Source organism: Malus domestica, chromosome 13, assembly GCF_042453785.1.
Source record: "Malus domestica chromosome 13, GDT2T_hap1".
Taxonomy (NCBI): domain Eukaryota; kingdom Viridiplantae; phylum Streptophyta; class Magnoliopsida; order Rosales; family Rosaceae; genus Malus; species Malus domestica.
In genome coordinates this window covers 41,471,634-41,487,406 of record NC_091673.1, presented here as the reverse complement: position 1 = coordinate 41,487,406, position 15,773 = coordinate 41,471,634, and positions in this window count along the sequence as shown.

Here is a 15,773-nt window from a genome sequence, read left to right as displayed (position 1 = left end):
AGGCACAAAGTTCGTCCTTCATTTGTTGGGGAAGGAAAACACTAATAAACAAAGGTCGTGGGTCGTCGGCCGTCCCAACATTAATCTCTTCCAGGGGGTCGTTAACCTGGGGCTGATGATCTTCGAGCTCGGCCGGGGCGGCTCGAACTTTGTCAAGAGATAAGACAGGACCATTATTTCCTTCGGCAAGGAACTCAACGAGGTTAACGCCCGAATTTGGTTGTTTAGATATAGTATACCAATGGGCCAGCAGTCGTTCCATAGTAGATGAAACCGCGGCCCTACGTTCCTCCCGATCGGTGTCAAACATCAGCTTCGGGGAGAAAGTTGGCTAATCTGAGTCTCGTCGAATCCTGGTGGACAGTCTCGGCGCCAACCTCGATAGCTTTCTGAACAGAAATCTGAGTCAGCCGTCCTTCATCATTGAAGCCTTGCAAAGTAATGTAGCTGACGTGGTCATCATAATACCGTGCTTGGATCATGTTAGTTTCGAAGGGTTGGCTATCGGCCGGGTGAACAGTGACCGATTTACCGTCCTAAAAAATGAGCACTTGATACAATGAGGAAGGAATACAACTGGTTTGGTAAATCCAGTCTCGACCGAGTAGTGCATTATACTCGGTCTTGGAATCAACCACGAAAAAGGCGGTCATGTGAGTACGACCGGCAATATTCACTGTTAACGGAAGTACACCTTTGGTTTGGGATTTGTCGCTGACGAAACTACTCATTATGATCCCTGACGGAATAAGTTCGTCATTAGAGTGACGTAAGGCCTTCATGATGTTCATGGGCATGACATTGACAGTAGCTCCACAGTCGACAAAAACTTTAGAAACTGGATATCCCTCGATATGGGCCGTCACATACAATGGCTTTAAATGATGGATGTTGGCCGATGGTGAGCGAGGAAACCATTCGGCCAAAGCTGCTTTGATATTGTCATCTTTTGTTGTAGAGTCAACTTCAGCAACAGATACAAAATCAACATGGCCGGCTTCCTCGGCGACTACATCACCATCGAGGAAATTCGGCTGAGCTGTGCTGGATTGAAAAGCAGCGGGTAACACATGGACCATACTGATTTCCATGTTATCCAAGACTGATGGGCCCATCGGGTTAGGATCCTCCTCACTAGCCTCATCTCTCGTCTGGTCGGCAACTACGGCTTCCGTTGTTGTCAGAGTTGGACAAAGAGACTCTTTTGCTCCTTCTTCAATGGTTTGATCCTGCGGTGCTGCTTCGGCAGCTTGTTGGTTCTGCGTGATTGCCTCAAGTGAGGTTGAGATCGACAGTATGCTTAGGGTCAAGATCTGAGCCTGCCCCTGGTAGTGTATCCGGGCATCCCTGGTGTCGAGATAAGCATCCAATCGCGCAACACGTGCTATTTCATCGGTCGTAAGGCCGAAAATACTTTGAAGTGATATCGTAAATACTGAAGGTCCTCCATTGAGAAAGGAAGGTCGGCTACATCGATATCAGTGTATGGGTCGACTTCAAATCCAAGGACACGAGCTTCTCGTATGTGCTGGAACCTTGCTTTCAATCCTGGGTCTGAGGTCTTCTGAATGATTCGCTCGGCATCAGGACAAGTCAGGACTAGATCAATTGTATCCTGACATGCCTTCGGCAAACCATACAGATCATTGGCTGAATGTTTCTTATGAAATTCTCGCATGTATTCCAAAGCTTCCCCGAGGAACGATGGGTGCAAATTCCGTCGAATTTTGATCAAAGGTTCTTGTATGGCCGGCGGGGCGAATTTGCTTTCGGCCTCTTGCCTGAAATGCTCGAGGCGTGCCTTCATCTCCCCTGGCCGAAGAAGAAGTTTGATCTGTTTATTAGCCTCTTCGAACGTGGTTTCGACATCTCGGTTGACCAGCCGTTTCCCTTGAACCAACTCTGTCATAATAGCTGGAGGTGGTCGTTCATCATCAGTAACAATTGTGTCCTTCGACCGCCATTGAGGGATCAAAGTTTCTTGGGCCGCTTGTCGGCGGGCCATGCAATCTATCCTTTGGTGCCGGTGTTTCTGGGATTTGGACAGTGCGGTGTAGACGTCTTTCGAAGAATGATATGTATACCAACGTTGATAGCTAGGTTTGGGAGGTTTGAAAGTTTTTTAGCTCCGCGATGATTCCGAACTGCTAGAATTACGTTTATAGTAGTCCTCGTCATAAAATGAAGCATCAAAATCAAGGCGCCGCCGGACTGAGAGTGCCTCTTCCATCCTCACTTTAGGACCGAGCCTATCAAAAACCCCTTGATGTTGGCCTACGTTGGCAACCTTTTGCTGGGTTGCGGCCGTAGGTCGTTCAGTTATAAGCGAAGAGGGCTTCTCCTCTGGTTCACTGCCGACCTTTGCTCTACATTTGCTGCACAAAACCGCTGTCCCACTGTCTTCATCGGTGGTATAATTGATCATAGGTTTGACAATAGCAGGTCCCGTTAAAGCTGTAGGTGGTTTGTTTGAACGAAAATCGGCCATGAAACGTGGCCGAGAATTCTGATTCCAAAAGTGTTGCATCGCAACATCTTTGGCCTTCCTTTTCCCTTTGTCTTTAGGTAGGCACGCATCCACCATATTTACTGTTGCCGTGGGGAACGGGTCAGTATCAACACTCATCTTCTTCTCTGGAAATTTCAGTTTGCCATTATCAATCCAGCTTTGGACGTTGTCTCGAAACACGACACAATTGTTTGTCGTGTGTTTGCTTGAATTGTGGTATTTGCAATATATCTTTCCTTTAAGCTCTTCGGCCTTGGGAATGTTGTGCCCAGGCCGAAGTTTGATGATCCTTGCTGATAACAGTTGATCAAAAATTGCATCGGCTTTTGTAATATCAAAAGTATAAACTTTCGACGGTTTCAGTGCTCCTTCAGTAGCCGAGCGGGTTTTGACTTCCTTAGAGTCAACTTGAGTCAGTGCCTTGCAGACGTATGGCTTATCTATCACTATCTCAGCTACATCCACACTAACGCATTCATCCTCGATTGATGCATAATTGACAGTAGGATTCTTGTAAATCGTCCCCCGAGATGGAGCTTTCAAAATCTTTTCCTCGCGGAGCAAATAATCATACTGCTCAACATGTTGGGCTAATTCGTACATATCTCGAAAGTTTGCCCCCAAGAATTTCTTTTTGTATTCGACGTCAAGACCGTTCAGAGCAAGTCTGACGAATTCAACTTCGGGGAGAGGCACTCGGCACCAATTCCTAGCTGATTTGAATCTAGTAAGATAATCCATTGGTGACTCGTCGGACGCCTGAGCCATCCTTGCTAGTGAGGATACTGACATTTCCATTCCCGGCCGATAAAACTGCTCATGAAATTTCTCAACCAACTCCTCCCAACTCTGGACGGAGTTCGGTGGGAGGTTAATATACCAAGCGAACGCTGAGCTGGTCAACGAAAAATTGAAAAGTCGCAGCTTGTGAAAGTCACTATTAACATCTCCGCATTGTGCGGTGAAGCGAGCTACATGTTCTAACGAGGATAAGGATGATTCTCCGGCAAAAAGGCTAAAATCCGGGATCTTGAAACCTCTAGGGTATTCGACCTATTCCACGTAAGCTGGATACGGGTGTATAAACTTAGGGAACTTCGGCCCTTTCTTCATGGCCGAATCGATCATCTGTTGAACTTCGGTCATATCGACGGGCGTTACTTCCACTCTCTGGTCGGATCCGTCTAACCTACTATTCAACCCTCATCCTCTTTCCAATTGAAGTGGCCTGAGCCGAGCAGGAATTGGCTCGGCCGGTGCACTTGATAATAGATTATTCCTCGGCGGCAAATGCTGGGCAAGATTGAAAGTTCTACCATCGCCGACCTTACTAACCAGTATTTCAAGTAATCTGGTTTGTGCTTCACTGGAATTGCGTATCACGTCATGAAGCTTATCGATTCCTCGACTCAATGTCTGTTCAACCGTCCGAGATTGCTCGTCAAGCCATTTTCGAAGAAACGACCTTGTGGGTGGATCGGATCCTTCGCCACCATCTTCATCACAATCTTCTATTACTCCTTCATTGAGAACGCAAGTGTTCCTGTTGGGAATTTCAAGACTGCGAACCTAACCGCCGAGATTAACTTCCCTCTCTCGGCGAGTTACGCTCGTGGACTCAGGTGTCACGGCGCTGATGGGATTCTGCGCTTGTGGCACATGGCGTCCTATGTTCTGATTTGGTAGATCGGCTGTCGACTTTCCCATAGCTGTTTTCTTTTTTACCGATCGTGTTTCAATTGGCATGAACTTCGTAGTTTAGCACTGGATCCCACCGGGCGTGCCAAAATGTTGACCCTAGAAACTACCAAGCCTACGTGGCGCGCAGGCCGAGTAATCTACAAGCTAACTACGTCCTTCGATGAATGCGAGGCGTGCCAACTCGTCAGCCGAGCTCGGCCGAGGAGTAAATTTGTTGGTGTTGCGTTGGGTGCACGGCTGACTTCTACGTCTTGCGATTGCGACCGAGGAAGGAACGCGTCTCCGCCTCTTGGGTTCTCGAACCTGAAGACAAGGTTACTATTCTTTACAAAGTTCACGAATCGTCGTCGTCGAATTCGGTCACAGTGATGTTATTCGTCAGAGTAAACTCTCGCCGAATCGACACCAAAGTGTAAGGGCACAAATACTCAAAGCGAATGTAAGTCTTTATAGTGAACGTGGTTCGGCCGTCTGAATGCCGAACTCTGAATCCCACTTGAGAGTATCCAATCATAAAACAACTCGGCATGCAATGCGCCGAGCTCGATATACCGTAACACCTCCTTCGCCAATAAGGCTAATGAGATGACCTCAATCAATAAGGACCTGGAAATCCTCCTCGACCGAGACTTGGATAGGTAACCAACCGTTCTCGCCGTAGTGCTGTTGATGCCAACGGAAGATACTGCGAGATCGACTGATTCTACGGTGATAGCGCTATCTATGCCGACTTAAGATATCACCGGTTGCTTCCACAGTGCTATTGATGCCAACGGAAGATGTGTCAGCGAAAAAGAAGGAAAAAATCTCAAATTGTTGAGAGTTTGCGTAGGGCAGTTTTGTATTGATTTGCAGGGGCCTTGAATGATGCACAGCCTCCCCTATTTATATCACTGGATCTCTTTGAATCCAAGTTAAAACCCTACTCGGACTAGGTCTTCTCCTCCTAATCAACACCAACTCGACCAGTCCTATTTTCACTAGGATTGTGAACCTAGTCCCTAACCGAGCTGGATTCGCTTCCGGGTTATTAGTCCTGCCGAGACTCCTCATTGCACTAGGACTCGACTTCTTACGTTATGACCTAGCCGACCTAGGTTTGGAGGCCCACGTACTGAACGATCCACGGCATTCTTGTCGCAAGGCCTTCCGGGCCGAGAATGATTCTATACTCGGCCCAAACTATTATTTTTGGCCCAAACAGGTTCATAATCACCATTTTCTTAATCAATCACATTAACTAAGAAAACAACTTTAAACAATTGGTTTTTGGATCCATAGAATTGATTTAAATGGAACTAAATGAAATGAAAATTCAATTCTCATTAAAGAGACAAAACCATTTTTGTTCTCATTTTATTTGGGCCAAAAGGAAACTATGACCACAACAATTGGGCCACAATGCAAAAACACAAACTTTTGGGGTCACTTTGGAAAACACAAAAGTCCACAACTTCATGTAATTTCAACTAGAACCCAAAATTTTAATAATGTAAAAACATCATTAAAGGATCAAAACAATTTGTCCTTTAGAGTTTTTGGGCCTTAACGTAAAAACGTAAACTTTTGGGGCAAAGTGCAAATACACAAAAGTATCAAAACTTTATGTAATTGCATAAAAGGCCCCAAAAGTACCCCACTTGTTAGGGTGGCCGGCCAAGGAGTGAACAATTGAAATTTTTGAAAAAATTTTTGCAAGTTGATTTTGGTGGGTGAGGTAAAGGTGATTTGGATGGGTAGATAAGAAAACTTAAAGTCTATGACAAACATTAAAGCCATTTAATCACTTCTCACCAATAACCATCACCCATCAAATAATAAACCAAAACTTTATGAAAAACATAAATATTTTGAATCAAAACTTCAAAACTTTTTGTTCTTGGCAAGAACTTCAAGAACATTGAAGAACACTCATGAAAACTCATAATAGCTCCATGAATGTTTTCGCTCACCAAAACTCAATTTTTTCACCACTCAAAAGAGGGCAAATATCCTAGGGTACTTAGGGGTTCCAAAAGTCACTTTAAAACCATTTTAACAAGACAAACATGAACCCAAAAAATCACCCTTTGGATTTGGCCGAATTTCCCAACATACATGGCACCAAATTTTAGTTCCAATATTCATGCTTAAATGAAATACATCTACAACATTTGAGATGCTAAATTTTCTAGCAAAATTTATATTCAAAAGCAAGAACAAAGCTTGTAACATTTACAACATTTAAATCACAAATCATGAAAATCACAAAACCCAAAAGGATTCACCATAAACTAGGCCTAGGCTCTGATACCACTTGAAGGAAAATTTTTGTCCTAGCTAAGAACAAGTAAGAACATTTGAATACATATACAAACTATTAACACTTTAAAGTAGGCATGCATTAAAAAACAATTCATAAAACCCATGACTTTCAAAGCCTAGTATATGGTGAACCAATAAACTCTTTAACAACATTAAAGAGAAGGAAAGATTTAGAGTTTCTTTACCCTTGAAGCTCATCCTTGATTACACAAGGGATTCACCCAAGTGGAGGGCCTTCAAGTCACCTCCTTGCTCCTTGGATCTTCCTTGTGATTTTCCTCCTTTTAGTGCTCCTTTGCTTATTTGAGGATTTGAGGATTTGTTCTCCAAAACACCAAAAGTTTGATGTCTCTAAGTCTCTTCACCAAGGATGTGATTGTGAAGATGAAATGGATGACTTAGAGAAGAATAGATTGCTAGCTAAAACTCCTCTAAGTGGCTGGCCTCTTTAGAGAAAATGAGAGAAAGTGTTTCACCTCATTTCACCAAGAAAAACCCTAAATGAAAATAAAGCTATAAAGTTGAATTTATACTTCATCACATGTGAGTGGCAAACTTGTAATTAATCCAAATTTGCAACCCCTCACCCTATGGCCGGCCTTACCTTGTTATTGGGCTAATTTGCCCATTTTGTTTTAGTTGTCATACAACTTAAACATAATGGGCCTTGTGGACCAAAACGCTTTGGGCCCCGAAACCCAAAACCAACATATAAGCCCAATACGAACATTTCGTATAATTAATTAACTAATTAATTAATCTTGACCATTCTTCAATTAAACCATTTAATTGCTTATCCATTTCATTTAATTTCTTCACCAACATCCTTATTCGGTGTACGATCCATTAGGTTCCATTTAGCAAGGAAGTGGGCGATTGTTACTCTTAACGATCGATTGCGAATTGAAACCACATTTCAATTCTCCTTTAAAATTAGTGTTTGCTAATCATTAGGGCTTCCACAAACCATGAGTGACACCTAGCAGTATATCATGGTTACCCAAGCTAAGTAGAAGTGGTTGGAGAACCTATCCAGTTACAACTACAATGCAATACGGTCCTTCTCTAATACAATACTCTTAATCACATTGTTTGAGTGATAGTTTTTTTCATGTCTACTATCCAATGTGATACTTATCTATATGATTCAATTGAATATGATTTGGAACAAACTTCCCAAGTCATATTCATATGCTTTGGCCAAAGACTTTCGAATCATATCTTAGAGTATTCTCCTTCCACCATGGAAGGTTAGAGATCCCTTGTTGTGCATTCATATGCCTACACGACTAGATAGCTTGACCCCAACAATGCTGTGGACATTCCAATGGAATGCCTTTAACATGATCAAAGATCAAGGACCTAACCATTAGACATCTATGATGCCTCAGGTCAAAGGACTACTTTGCATATTGCAACTCTCGAGTTCTTACATGACATGTATGTTCAAACTCTCTTTTGATCGTTGTTCAGTGTACTCGATTACTCTTTTGAGCACCTATGTGTTTGCCTTAGTGTCCAACACTAAATGACTTGAGACTTGTCATACTCGCGCTTGAGTCGACATAACACATACTAACCTTAGCGGATTGTCAATGCCCAATTGGCAATCCTATGGCTAGGAACGTTTTAGGAATGAACATAAGAGAAAGGTCTCGTTAATCTAACTTACTTAAATCACTTATCTCTTAGATCAAATACATTCCTTGGATTCCCTTATTGCTTAAACACAAGATACAATAAATAGTGATTAACAATAAGTTTTGCCCTTGATTAAACATATAAAAGTTTAATACAATAAGTATTCCAAAAGCTATTACATCAAATGAGTGGCTTTGTGGGCATACTTCCAACACATACCACCAACCAGGTGATGAAATGTACAACCTGTACTCTAATATCATTTGGCAACTTACCATTCATGCCACCAACCAGGTGATGAAATTGTTGGAAATGTGCCCTAAAACCAATCATATGATGATACTTTACGGACATTTCACATGTTAAACTAATCTAGTTTAATATCAAGGGCAAAGATTATTGTTTGAGTCGTCTCATATAAATGTTATATGCTTAAACGATAAGTCCAAGGAATATGTGATTGGGAGAATGCGATCTAAAGAAGTTAGATTCATGACACCATTCTTTCGTAGACACATCCTAAACGTTCCTGATCATAGGATTGCCAATTGGGCATTGACAGTCTGTTAAGATCAGTACGTGCTGTGTCTTCTCTCAGGGAGAGTGACTAGTCTCGAGTCATTGGTGTGTGTGACATCAAGACAAGTACGTAGGTGCTCAATAGAGAATGAGTTCACTGAACACGATCAACGAAGAGTTCTCATATTCATGTCACATGAGAACTCATGGTTGGGATAATGCAAAGTAGTCCTTTGACTTGAGGTATCACGTTTTTCTTGTGGTTAAGTCATTGATCTTTGATTATGTCAAAGTCACCGCATCCGCGGGTGTCCACGGCATCGTTGGGGTTAAGCCACTTAGCTATGGAGGCAAGTGAATGCGCAACAAGGGATCTCTAACCTTCAAACCGTTTGGGGGAGAATACTCTATGATATGATTTAGAATCTCTGGCCAGAGTATGAATGAGATTTAGGAAAGTCGTTCCAAATCACATTCAAGGTAATCATATACGCACACAAATCACATTGGATAGTAGACATGAATAAACTATCAAACCAAACAATATGGTCAAGAGTATTGTATTAGAGAAAGACCGTATTGCATTTGTAATCCTAAACTGAATAGGTTCTCTACCTCTTCTGATTAGCTTGGGTAACCATGATATGCTGCTAGGTGTCACTCTTGGTTTGTGGAAACCCTAAACGTGTATAAACACTAAAGGGAGAATTGAAAGTAAGTTTCAATTCACAATCGATTTTAAAGAGTTTTAATCGCCCACTGCCTAGCTAAAAGGAACCTAATGGATCGTACACCGTGTAAGGTGGAGATTGAAGAAACAATGGAGATGAGTAAGAATAATTAAATGGTTTAAGTATTTATGGCAAGGATTAATTAATATGTTAATTAATCAAACGAATAAGTTCGTTAAAGACCTCGGGATAGTTTTGGACCTTAAGGCCCAATGGGCTTCGAACGTCAAGCCCATTGACTTAAGTTGTATGACAATTTAATGAATAAAGATTCACAAAGGCCCAAAAGCCCAAATCCCTTATGTGGCCGGCCATGTGTGTTGAATTAGGGTTTTTGGTTCTTTAGGTCATTTAAAGAAGTGACTATATAAAGAACTTTATAGCCTAAAATTCAAAAAGGGTTCTTTTGGAGAAAATTGGAGAGAACATGTCTCTCCTTTTCTCTCTAGGAGGCCGGCCCCCTTGGAGGGTGTATCTAGCAATCCTACTCCTCCAAGGTCACTCATTTCTACTTAAATCTAACCTTGGTGTGGAGACTTAGAGGTTCTCAATTTTGGGAACTTAGAGAACCATATTCTTCCATCCAAATCCATGGATCTAAGAAGCAAGGAATGAAGGCCCTCTCTTTGGGTGATTAGCCTTTGCTTATGCAAAGAGGAATCTACAAAGGTATATATTTCTCAACTCACTTTGTTTTGAGTTGAGACCTGGTTCACCAATCTACTAGGCTTTGAATTTCATGGGTAATGTTTTGTTTTTGAATGCATGCAAGCATGATTCCGCCTTTTATTTGTTAAATGCATGCTATAGATGTTATTCAAATGAACATGTTTTCACAAAATCGTCCTTCAAGTGGTATCAGAGCCTAGGTCTAGTAGTTGGTGAATCCTTTTGGGTTTTGTAGTTCATAGTTTGTGATTTAAAAGTTGTAATATGTTACAAGCTTTATTCTTGTTTCTTTGAATGTAAATTTTGTTAGAAAATTTGCCATCTCAAATGTTGTAGATGTAGTTCTTATGAGCATGAATATTGGAGCTAAAATTTGGTGCCATGCTTTTGGGAATTTTCGGCCAAATCCAAAGGGTGGATTTTTGGGTTCTTGTTTGACTTGTTAAAAGTGTTTTCAAGTAACTTTTGGAACCCCTATGTACCCTAGTTTGGTTATATGTTATTTCCCTAAAGTTTGAGTGGTTTTGGGATGTTTTTGGGTGAAAAATGTTCATGGAAATTTTTTGGGTTTTTCATGAATGTTCTTCATTGTTCTTGACATTTTTGCCAAGAACAAAAAAGTTTTGTGTTTTGATTCAAAGTTTTGATTTATTTCATAAAGTTTATGTTTTATGTTTTTCAAATGATTTAATGTGTTAGATATTTGTTTAAATGGTGATAGAAATAATGGTGGGTGTGAAAGGATTAATTCCCTTTCACACACACCACTTGCACCACTTGCACCACTTGCTTGCTTTATGTCAAAACTCACAAATCAACACACACATCACTCCTTATCCTTCTCCAAAACTGGCCCTCCCTCAAGTGGGAGTACTTTTGGGGCTTTTATGCAATTACATAAAGTTTTGATACTTTTGTGTATTTGCACTTTGGCCCAAAAGTTTACGTTTTTACGTTTAGGTCCAAAAACGCTAAAGGACAAATTGTTTTGTTCCTTTAATGAAGTTTTTGCATTGTTTAAATTTTGGGTTCTACTTGTATTTACATGAAGTAGTGGACTTTTGTGTTTTTACAAAGTGACCCTAAAAATTTATTTTTTTGCATATAGCCCAAAAGTTGAGGTTAATTGCTTTATAGCCCAAAAGGTTGTGGTTATTGCATGATGGCCCAAATTAGGTTAAGAACAAAATTGTTTTGTCTCTTTCAATGAGAATTGGATTTTCATTTCATTTAGCTCCATTTAAATCAATTTTATGGATACAAAAACCAAATGAAAATGTTGCATTCAATTTAATTAGTTAAAGTGTTAATTAATTAAAGGGTGATTATGAACCTAAGCCTACGATAATTGAGCTATGTGAAAGGCCGTTTCAAATTTGTTTGAACCATGGGAATGTGTAGATTAGATTTTGGTTGTAATTTGATTTGATCAAATGTTGTAAAAGAGCATAAGCTCTTCTTTACTTTAAAGTAATTTATTTTGATCAATTGTTGTAAAAGAGCATAAGCTCTTCTTTACTTTGAAGTACTTCTTTCTTGCTTTATTTGATATGCATGAAAATGAAGTAGTTGGGTCTAACGCCCCTAAGACAACACGCCTTAATGTGATTAAACGCGTAACTAAAATCAATCACCATCCCTAGACCGAGATTCAACACTAGGCTCGTGTTGAATCTAAACGAAGGTTCACAATCATCCTAAGGCCCTAAGGCAACTATATAGTCCATCAAATGAATGCAAAGGTTATGTTAGTAGTATCATATACTTTTGCTTTAAAAACATTTTATAAGCATAGTGGGAGTATTATATACAACTAAAAACAATCATATGGACCAATAGTTGTAATAGGACCAAAATTGTTTTAATAGAGATTAAAATGTATTTTTATATGTGATGAGACCTAAAACCCTCAACCAAACCATTATTAAGTTGATAAGCGTGAGAGTGCTTTGAACACTTTTTCGTGGCCTTCCACCGTGGTAGGCTCCAATCGTTTATGACTTGTACACCGCCTTCACCCTATCATGGGGGAGTGCAAAGTGCATGCTTATACTCAGGAGGAGTCTATGTACATACTTGATGAGGTGAGTGTAGGCAACGAGGATGGCCGACATCGTATCATCGTGAGGCTATTCTTGAACCCCTTCACGAACTAAGCATGGTGGGAATGACTTAACTAAGTGCAATGGAGCCAACATCATATCATTGTGAGGTGACATTCTCTAGAGGCCAAATAAGATGGGTACTTGCAAGAGATGCAAATAAGTAAGCGTACTCTCTCATTATTATTAATGCTAGCCAACATCATATCATTGTGAGGTGGGCTTGGTAGTAGTGAGTCTCCCATACCCTACTAAGAGTTTCCTCCAAAACTCTCGAATTACAATGAGGGATATAGAATTTGCCAAAAATAGTGGGTGGTGCTATTTGATTTAAAGACCCGAATCAAATGGCTTAAAATCAATCAATTTATATTTGTTATGTATTTGTTTACCAATATATTTGCAAACGCTATCCAACACTTGACAAATAAAAACCGAAAGTTTAGTTTCCGTACTTGGTACTACAAAACCATAGATTGTCTTTAATGGCTTGTAAATGTACCTAAGTAGTCTCATCCTCACAATCTTCCTATTGATTATGTATCATTAGAAGAATATGTTAGAAAAGGTCTATCATAAAGAGGACAACACTTTTAATGTCATAATTCTTCAATTACAATTTGTTGTATGAAGAAATAAGAGTTGCTTTGAACAACCCTTAATCAATGCAAACATTGGTGCTTGTTTCTTTGTTACATGAACAAAGAACTTTAGAAGAAAGCACAAAGGCATGGACACTTAATGTGCCATGATTCTTCACTTACAAATTGTTGTATGAAGAAATGAGAGTTGCCTTGAACAACTCTTGAAAGTTTGTAATTATGTTTAGAACATAATGGTTGGTTGACAAAAATAGTCCATTAACATGGACTTATGATGATTTTGAATCATTGAGTGTTGAAGTGATAAACCACTAAACGAGACGGAAACTAGGCAAGGACTTCACCTTTATGTCCCTATCCTAATGGTTCACTAAGTTTATTGTAAACTATATAGTGAACAATAAACACATACTCTCCAAAATCGTTTGATGTGTATAACACAATTGAAATAAGTTTCAAGAGAGATAGTGGGAGTTTAGGGACCATGACTAATGTAGTCAAAGGAGAAGTCAAATGAAGAAAGCAAAATTAACTCCAAGGGAACAAACTTTCTTTATGAAAGGATGGACATTGGAAGGGGTATTTGCAAGAAATGTCTTGCAAGTGTCAAGAACACACCTTCCGAAGGTGTTGTAAATTGTTCTTGAATAGTTCAAAACAGTTGGTTCTTCTACTTGAATGCTTGATTTCGTATTAGTAACTATGTTTTACAATCGTTGTAAAAGTGTGACTAATAAGAAGTAGAAGATATATGAGAGAAGAAAAAGGTGCTTCACATTCGGAACGTGAATAAAATATAGATCTCTGCGAAAGTAGATAGTACTTACTTCCTCATATGAACTACCAAAGAAATTGGAAAAACCAAAGATTGTCTTTACATTCCAATTTTAAGGAACTTAATTCCGTCACTATAGTAGAGATGGATGAATGTTTTGTTTGACAAAACATTGTTCTTTATTAATCAATGATTGGATTATAGTAATCTAATTGATTGTCTCTATAGTAGAGATGATATGGTAGTGTTAACTGTTTAGAATATAATGATGCTTAAAACCCAAAAGGTTGCAAGGTAGTGACTAATCTCAACTAAATTGTGATAGCTCTAAAACATAAGTTACGAGTTGGTGAAAGATGGATGCTTTGGATCATTAGATCCGGATCCAATACCTTCTTGTTAAAATTGTATAGAGGCGAAATGTTCGAATCTTTATTCTTTTGAAAGAAGAAAGAATCACAAAGTTGTTGAGGTTAATTCACTTAGATGTTAGTGGCACTTGTCCACAACATAATACTACTCATGTTATATGACATTCACCGAAGATCACTCTCGGTTGGACTATAGTTTATTTTAAATAAACACAAGTCCGAATACTTTGCAAAAGGTTTCAAAGAATTCAAGAAATGTAAGTTGATGAGTAAGACGTCTAAAGTATTTACATCCTTAGATTTGATCCAAGGAATGGTAACACTTTAGAATAGTTTTCTTGAAAGATATCAAGGAAAGAAGCATCATATGATAATGGATTTCTCCATAAGGAGAAGAATGAACTTGAATAAGATTTAGTTCATTGGATATTATCAATTACCCATATATAGGATATATACTTTTAAAACAATATGATTGTCAATTACAAGATCTTCCAATTTTTTCATGACTCCATAAGATGTAGTTGGAAAGAAAGACAAATCTTAAGCATGTTAAGATTTGGGGTTGTGTGCTAATAAGCAATATTTGTTTGATAACAATCTTGTGGGATATCCTTAAATTAACTTTTGGATATCGCTTCTATAAACCAACTAACAAATGTTGTTTTGTTGGGTAGTTCATTGTAATCCTTCAATGTGATTTGCCTAAAAGCAAATGAACGAGAGATAGAACTCAAAGAATGGGTTCTTTGAGAGACAAGAAAGTAATCAACAAATATAACAACCTAGTTCCTATACCAAAAGCTCCAAGGTAGTCGAGAAGGATTTATAAACCGTCTCAGTTGAATGGTTTGAACTTTATGACTATGTCATAGAGTTACACCTCTTAATTCGAAAGAAATAAGAATGAAAATCCTTATGACTACATTGAGTGTATATATATGATATATACTCAAGGAAATGGTAAAGTACCATTTGACCCGAAATAATGAAACCCCCATAGCTAATTGGTAGCTTAAGGTAACTACAATCAAAAGGATGGTTGACTTTGAAGAAACCATTTTGATGTAGTCTTGGTTTCAATTAATTCGAAGATAGCTAGCTACAACTAAATGGTGATTCAATGTTTGGACATAATATGGGTTTCCGAAACCATTATTAAGATAGTCTTGATAATATATGTCTAAAACTATGAATCACAAGACATGTAAGTTGTAGAGATCCATCCATCATGAATCTTAGCAAGCTAGTGGGAGCTATATGCATCTTATGAGAGAAAGTTCAAATTGTTTGATTTCTCATAAAGATGTAAATGAATCTTTTGTTTACTAGGTTTACAAAAGGTTAGTGGGAGTTAATCATGTTCCTAAAATTTAAATATATATGATATATTAATTTTGGAAATGAAAAGAATACTTCTTCATTAAAGTTATAACTTTAAAACATTATATGAAGATAGAATGTATATGGGAGTTAATCATGTTCTTAAAATTTAAATATATATGATATATTAATTTTGGAAATGAAAAGAATACTTCTTCTTTAAAGTTATGACTTTGAAACATTATATGAAGATAGAATGTATATGAGAGATATAGTCTATATACATGGGATGGAAATCTATAATGATATATTTCATGATATAATTGGATTATATCAATCCCTAATAATAGACAATAGATGCTAGGAAGTTTCTCATATGATGATAAACTTCAATTAGAAGGACAACTCTAGTGAGACTAAGAAGTTGCTCTTCTCAAAGAGAACCTACTCTTTGACTCCCAAAGAAATAATGCGTAAATAGAATCCTTTATGCATACGCATAAAGGTGATTTATGTATTTCATATT